Source organism: Lissotriton vulgaris, chromosome 6 (assembly GCF_964263255.1).
Source record: "Lissotriton vulgaris chromosome 6, aLisVul1.2, whole genome shotgun sequence".
Classification (NCBI taxonomy): Eukaryota; Metazoa; Chordata; class Amphibia; order Caudata; family Salamandridae; genus Lissotriton; species Lissotriton vulgaris.
Window position 1 is genome coordinate 534,733,039 of NC_141694.1, and position 8,068 is coordinate 534,741,106.

An 8,068-nucleotide genomic window follows, 5' to 3' on the forward strand; every position below is an offset into this window, starting at 1 on the left:
GGTGAGTCTTTAACATAAAACAAGGTCACATGAACACATCACGTGATCAAGGTAAATCAGAGGTATGAAAAGTGGACTGTGAGAATACCGATCGAAGATGGCGGGCTGAATTTGCAAAAGCGAAAGACGGTGGGAAGTGATAGCAAGAAAACAGATCTGTTAGTGGGTTGCATGTTGGTGTGAAAAGTGTAATGAGATAATGGGAATATGGGTATGAACATAATCAAATGTTTAAAAGTAAACATAAGCATAAATACGATCAGGATGATGTAGAGAACTGTTGATTCCCAGACCTGGGCTATAAAGGGTCATAGTAAATGTGGGCACAAAAATGACACTACATTATAGGTAACATGAAATGCGATCATAGAGTCTATTAGGCTTAGTAGCATTGAGTTTATAAATCCAATAATTCTCTCGGCGGAGTAGATGTTTGCTATTGTCTCTTCCTTCAACTTTTTGAACCACTTCTAACACCATACACTTGAGTTGGGAAATGTTATGATTCGTTTCAATGAAGTGGTTTGCCACTGATGATTTAAGATTTTTAGCCCTTATATTGGACTTATGTTCATTGAGACAGGTTTTTAATTTGCGCTCGGTCTTGCCTATATAGACTTTGCCACAAGGGCAATTCAGTAGGTAGACGACATTGTTCGTGTCACAGGTAGCTGTGACATTTAGAGCGATCTCTTGACCCCTCATAGGGTGCATCACCTTGTTTCCTGGGATTATGTTATTGCAATTGTTGCAATTAGTGCATGGTCTGGTACCACGCAAACTGGTATATATTGTGTCTGTTTGTTGTAGAATTTCGCCTAAGTTTTTTCCTTGCGTGTAGGCAAATAAGGGTTGGTGATCAAACATGCCTTTGAAATCCGGTTCTAGTTTTAGCATTGGCCAACATTTTAATACAATGTTTTTGAACATTGGACTCACATTAGAAAACTTAGACACAATGACCATCCTGTCACTTTTGTGTTTAATTGTAGGTTGTAATAGATCCAAACGATTCAGAGCATTTATCTGAATTTTTGTAGAGTTTATCAAGTGTTCTGGATATCCCCTTTCACGAAATCTATCAGCCATTTCATCAATCCGTTCAATAGCTTTCATTAGATCAGAGGTGATACATTTCACTCTCAACATTTGAGATTTAGGAAGATGTTTTTTCAGTGATCCCTGATGGAAACTGGAATAATGCAAGACGTTACGGTCAGTGGGCTTCCGATGTGTGTCTGTGGAGATGTGGTTATCCTGTATTTGGATGAGAACATCCAAAAAGGTTATGGATTTGGAATCAATTGTCCAGGTAAATTGGATGCTTTGGTTGACAGAATTGAGAGTAGTCATAGCGTTTTTAAGGCTTTCTCTGTAATCTTTTCACAAAATAAATAAATCATCGATGTAGTGTGCGTACATTTTTATGTGTCTGCTCCAGTCTGCATTGGACAAAATATTTGTGTTTTCATATTCACCCATATACACGTTAGCGTAAACCGGGGCTGCGCAATTTCCCATACTGGTGCCCACCAATTGCAAGTACCAATCGCTGTTGTGTTTAAAATAGCTCTGATATAAGGTAAACATTACCAGTTCCATCAAGAATAATTGCATTGCTTCATCCAAAACCAGTCTAAGGATGGCTTGTTCCATGGCTTCTATCCCCTCCTGGTGTGGGATTGAGGTGTATAGGGAACTGACGTCTGCTGTGCACAACCATAACTGTTCATTGGCATCAATCTTTATGTTTTGCAGTTTACATAGAAAATTGATAGTATCCCTAATGTAGCTAGTCAAGGATTGTACTGAAGGTTGCAGATACCTATCAAGATATTGTCCAACTGGTTCATGGATACTTCCTCGTGTGGATACTATGGAACGTATCGGGGGATCAGTAGGGTGTTTATGAATTTTCGGTACTGCATATATTGACCGACTTTTGGGATTTTGTTTGATCAAAAAAGTTTTTGTTTTTTGGTTTATGGTGCCTTGTGAAAATGCTTTATCCACAATATCCTTCAAGATGGTAGTAAATTGTTGTGTAGGATTCCCAATGAGTTTCATATAGGTGTTCTCATCTGATATATGTTCTTTGAGTTTCTGGTTGTACACAACTGAGTTCATGACGACTAGGGCGCCTCCCTTTTCAGCTTTGGTATATTTAATTCCTTTGTTGCTGGCAATGGATTTTAGTGTATCTCGGTCTTTTTGAGTAATGTTTTTGTGTGTCACTTGCTTGTAATTGATTTGTGATAATTCTTGTTTGACCAGTTGTTCAAACAAGTCGATGCACCTGTGCCATTTGACAGACATACATGCCCTTAGGGCATGTATGTGTGCCACATGTGCAAACAAGCACTAATCAGGGGTGCAACAGGGTGTCAAAGTGACACCCTGCCACCCTTGACTTTTTCACAATTTTACTGAATCAGTATGTACAGATTCGGTAATTGACATTCATTCCTTTGGGCCTCCAGGCCCATAGGAATGAATGGCAATTACAGAATCGGTAAATACCGATTCGGTAATTACCGAATCTTACCGATTCGGTAATTTTTACCGATTTTTTATCTGCATGGCAATTACCGATTCGAAAATACCGAATCGATAAAATTAGGTATTTTCGAATCGGTAATTTACAATTACCTACACCTAGCCCTAAGTACCTTCCTACCTTCAATTCGAAATTATGCTTCAATAAAACAATCTTGCGAGAAGCTACAAAACCCTCTCCACCTATTGCCTCAAGATAAGTTTCAAAAGTCTCCAGCCAATCTTCCCAAGGCAATGTAGGTTCGCCAGGATTATGTAAAAACTTAGGTGGAGCTAAAATGGTTGACAAATCCATGTTATGCTTTGACTAGTGATATACGTAGAACCCAGTTGACTTTATCAATACAGAAATGCAATAAATAATACAGAGCAGATCACAACAACAGCAGGTTAAAAATACATGGAGTACACATGTAGAAAATAATGAAAAAAAATAAATGAAGTAGTCTCCGTTGACACGGGAATGAACGAGATACCTCCTTGCAGTAGAGCTGCTTTAGTCACAAAATGAGTCACTTGTTAAAAAAAATGGTATTAGTTCAAAAGGCACAAGATGTATTAAATATTGTCCATACTGATGTAAGGCTTAAATGAACTAAGCATTGACAATTTTGACTTGAATCCTTCACTCAAAAAAAAAAAAGTAGCAAATTCTGTTAATACTTGCAGTTTTTGGCATGAACAACTTTGAATACTTCACTTAGTGCTTGTGGAAACAGTACAAGTTCTTTTAGAAGTTGTGGTGTGAACACCAACACCCAACTTTTATTTCTTGACTGGGAACAAAGTGGCAACAACTTCTGTACTTTTCTAGGGACGCGCGCAGCCCCATGTATCAGCCGTTGCACTTCACGGTGAGTTGAACGAAAACATTAACGTTGATTTCTGTTGCATTAAAAATTGCTTAAACCTTTGCCCTACACAGCTTGGGATCACAAATCCCTACAAATGCAGAACTTGCACACTCTGAATTCTAGTGCATACACTGCTATTATGCTTTTAAGTCACTGCCATCCAAATTAAGTCAAATTTGTAACTTCAATTCACTGTACCTTAACGTTTCTGGGACAGAAACAACAAGGCCAACTGGTGCAGCAGGCAGTCAAGCAGCACTGCTAGATAGAGCGATTTCAAGCAGACATTTTTAATTCAGGGGTTGACTTGGAGTAAAGTTAAAGTGGTCACTTCTTGTTTCTTCTTTCCAGGTTCTGGTTTCTTCTTTCCAAGTTCTTTCTTTACTCCTCTCCTCTTCACAGGCCTCTGTATCCCATCCTCGCCGCCATTTTTAAGTAGTGGAACACGCAGGATTGAATTGAAAGTAGGTTTATTAAGTACAGAGAGCAACCCCTGAAGACTCCTCCACAGGCAACAGCAGTTCCAGTTCTGCTTACCTTCCAATGCAATTGGAAGGTTCAGCATCACAAGGATACCAATGCACCTTTTTCTAGGATACAACAATGCCCATGCGTGCGTGATCTGCTAGTTAAGATAGCCTCAGTCTTATCCCTTTGTCAGTGCAAAATAGCATGCCCATGTGAGTATAGCTTCAAAGTGTCACAGCATGCTCTATGAAGTAAGTTCCATGGGATGTTGTCATTAAGTCCAATGAGATGGGTTGACAGGCAGTAAACCCAATGTTGCTCTTTTTATAAGAACTGATTTTGTAGGTGGGTGGTATCTTTGTCCAGTTGTTCAATTACCACCCAATTAATGTCATTGGTGGTTTGTCCGAATTCTAAGAAATATTTTGTCATCTTAGTGATGTTGCGCTTGCAGCGAATATTGCTTCTATGCTCGCAAATTTGGATCTTAATTTAGTGGCTCAACATCCCTACATATCAGAGTCCGCATGGACATATGATGAGATAGATCACGTTGGCAGAGTTACAGACCGTGTGTTTTCTGATAAGCCATGTTTTCATAGCTTCTAGGTTCAGAGTTTTCGTAGGTCTGGTGAGGTGGCACACGGTGCAGTTGCCGCAGGGAAAGTGGCCCACTACATTGGGGAGTCCCCAGCATTAAGTACAGTGTTTGGTCTGATGGTTAGCTGTTTGGGACGTGTAGACACCAGACTGTTGCCTAAGCTTTTTGCTCTTCTGTATGAAAACAACAGTTTTTCCCATTGTAATTTCCCACTTGTGAGTATTCTCCAATTATTTTGGATGACTTTTGTTACCTTATTTGAAATTGTGTTGAAAAGTCGTGACACATGTGAGTGGAATGGTAGATGTTGGCTTTTGAGTTTGTTCTAATAGGCCTTCGCGATTCTGGTTCCTGGCTCTTTTTTGTGCTTTTTTGATTATTCTCTCTGGAAATCCACAAACTTTTAGTTTGGTGGTCAAGGAGTTCGCCTGATTCTTATAGTCATTGATATTGCTACAATTTCGGAGCAATCTTAGTATTGTCCATATGGCAAACTTTCACGCAAGGGTCTGGGGTAGAAGCTTTCAAAGCGTAAGAGGGTGTTTTTGGCTGTGGGCTTGCAGTGTGTTTTGGTTGAGAGGCCTCCTCTTTCTGCCCTCATGTCAAGGACCAGGAAAGTGATGCAATCTCTACTCACATTGTGAGTGAACTTTGAGTTAGGACCTTGTTCATTTATCCAGATTGAGAATTTAATGTTGGTAAAAAATGGGGAGGTGGGGTTCAGAAGGCAGTTTTTTTCAAAATTATACACGTAGAGGCCAGCCACACTTAGGGCAACTGTACTGCCCATTGAAGTGCTGTATATCTGTAAGAATAGGTCCCGTTCAAATTCAAAATAATTGTCTTTCAAAGCTAGTTCAGCACATTGCAAGACAAATGACTTTCGGGTCTTGTATTCCCAGGTGATGAAGTCAAGTGAGGAGCATAGAACTTGTAACGTGTCATCTTCTGGATGGCTAGTGTACAAGCTTTCTATGTCTAAGCTGACCAGGAGTGAGATGTCAGGGCTGAACCTTAAGGTGTTAAGGTAACCCAGTAAGTCCTTGGTATCTTTAACGTAAGTTGGTGTTGCTTGTACTATTGGTAGTAGATAGTAATCACAAAAGCGGGAAATGGGTTCCAGTAATGAGCCAATGCCTGAAACTATGGGGCGTCCCGGTGGAGGTGATCCGTTCTTATGAATATTGGAAATGGTATAAAAATATGGAATTTTGATGCCGCCACAGGTCAGAAATTGGGTTTCATGCTTGCTGGTTTCTCCATTGGATTCTGCGTCATCAACCAGTGTTTGTATTCTGGTTCTAAGGTCATCGCTGGGATCATGTTCCAGTCGACTGTAGTTTTTAGCGTCATCAAGCAATCTTCTGCATTCGGTGCAGTATGCGTATTTGTCCTGAAGCACAATCCCTCCACCCTTATCCAGCGGTTTTATTATGATCTGATCATTCGCTTTGAGACTCCTAATGGACGCAAATTGAGTACCACTGATATTTTTGAATTGGGGTTCTTCCTTAGTGTCTTCAATTTCTTTGTAGATGGCCTGCTCGAAAGCAATGAGCTCCACTGGTATAGTGTGTGGTGGAGGGTTGAAAGAAGATTTTAGCTTGAGATTCGTGTCACCTTTTTGGTCACTTGGTTCCTATGATGGTGGTTGGTTTTCAAAAAAACATTTTTAATTTGAGTTTGCGGAAGAACTCGGCCAACTCACAGTGCAGTTTGAATTTGTCAAGTCTTGCATTGGGGGCAAAACTTAGTCCTTTGTTAAGGACTGTCTCCTTCACCTCAGTCAAGACGTATGATGATAGTTTGGTGACTAGGACCTTTGTGTACTGGGTCCCGCTTGTTCTTCTCTGGATTTGCTGCATGTGTTGGCCCCCGGATTGAGGTTCTCTTCCCAGTGGACTTGATTCTGTCTCTGTCTCCTTCCTCATCCTCTTTGGCTGTTCCCTAAAAAAGGAAACCTGGGGTTGGAGTTCATATATTGCATTGGAGGTTGAGCAAATGGATGGTTCCAATTGTGCACCATGTGTGGATCCACTTTTTCAGGGGTAAGGACTGGCATAATTCATTTTGCAACCTTGTGTAGTATGTGGCCATGGTTGATGCCAGTTGGTATTTTGACCTCTGTCTCTCTGTTTGTTGTGATAACTTCCGTTGCTTGAACCACTACTTATAGACGAGTCATCATCAGAAGACCCTGACTGTGCAGTGCTTGTAAAAGGTTTGTAATCCGCATGTGCATATGGATACGTTTTTACATAGAAACTTTTCTTAAGATCTTTTAGAAATTTTTGGATTTTAGATTGGGTCAAGTCAACCGTACATTCTGCCATCTCTTTGTGGACTTTGTTGAGTCTTTTTTTGAATGAAGTGAAAGTGGTTTTAAAATGACTATGTTGCTTGGATATTTATTAGGATAGCATGGTCTTTTGGCTGTCTGCATAATTAAGATGATCCATTTTCTGGTGCAATGTCAGCCTATTTGAGCCCAGTCCTTGTGAAATGCTGCGTCATCCAGAAAGATGCTTGGAGCATTGGCGACGATCAGTCCCTTCGGGCCGTGTTGGTATGAAGGTATTCAGTCAGAATTACTCCATGAAGATTGGTTCTGATGCAATTTTTTTTTTCAGTGAGATTTTCCCAGTCAGCACTTTGTGCGATTGTCTGTGCCACATTGAGGTCAGACATGAGTGGTGGGGCTGAGAGGATATTGTTGACGTCTTCCTCAATAAATGCTGGATTTTCCACCATTATTTGTAGCACAGTAGAACATATGTTTAAATTTATTTGAGAAAACTCTCACAGCTGTGTGCTGTCTGATATATAGTATACAACGAGAGAGTGAGGAAAGAAAGTAATTGGGCTATGACCTCTTCGCCTAGATAATAAAATAAACAACGTGGACAAGCTCACCAAAAATGTTACCACTTCAGGTGACTCAATAACCTGTAAAAGTGGATGTGTAAAAAGACCCCTCACCCTCCAACCTAGTTGGTTGCATGCTTCATCATTGGGGTCTCAGCTGGGCTGCCGAGTGCAACCCAGCTGTGCTACAATGGCTGATTACAGCGGAGTGGGTTTTTGATGAGTGGAGTGACTGCTCTGTGAGTAAGATACTCAGCGTGAGGTGAAAAATATTGAAAATGTCTCTAAGAAAAGCCCTTATGATTTTTTTTCCTGTTATTAGAAGGGTCTTAGGACACAAGCGGGATATAGTGAAGTTAAAATTGTGCTTCGATATCCCTTAGGTACAGCTCGACATGTTTCAGCCTCCTACCACAGTTGTGAAGCTTTCATCAGGACCATGGTGGTAATAGTGAGATGGCTGAAAAATGGAAGCAGCCATGTGAGTGTGATATCAGCACACTTACTCAAGTGTGCTGTGAATATGGTGGGCAAACTGTATTTACGGACCCTGTAAGAGGTTGAGATCTGTAATAGAAAACACACAACATAAAAAAACACACAGGACATACAAAATATAATTGCATAAAGCATGTGACTTTCTTTACTTGCATGCTGCACGTTATATGCTGTGCTCTGTAGGTACATGCGCTGAACTTCAGTCAAAATCGAAAAATCATGCATG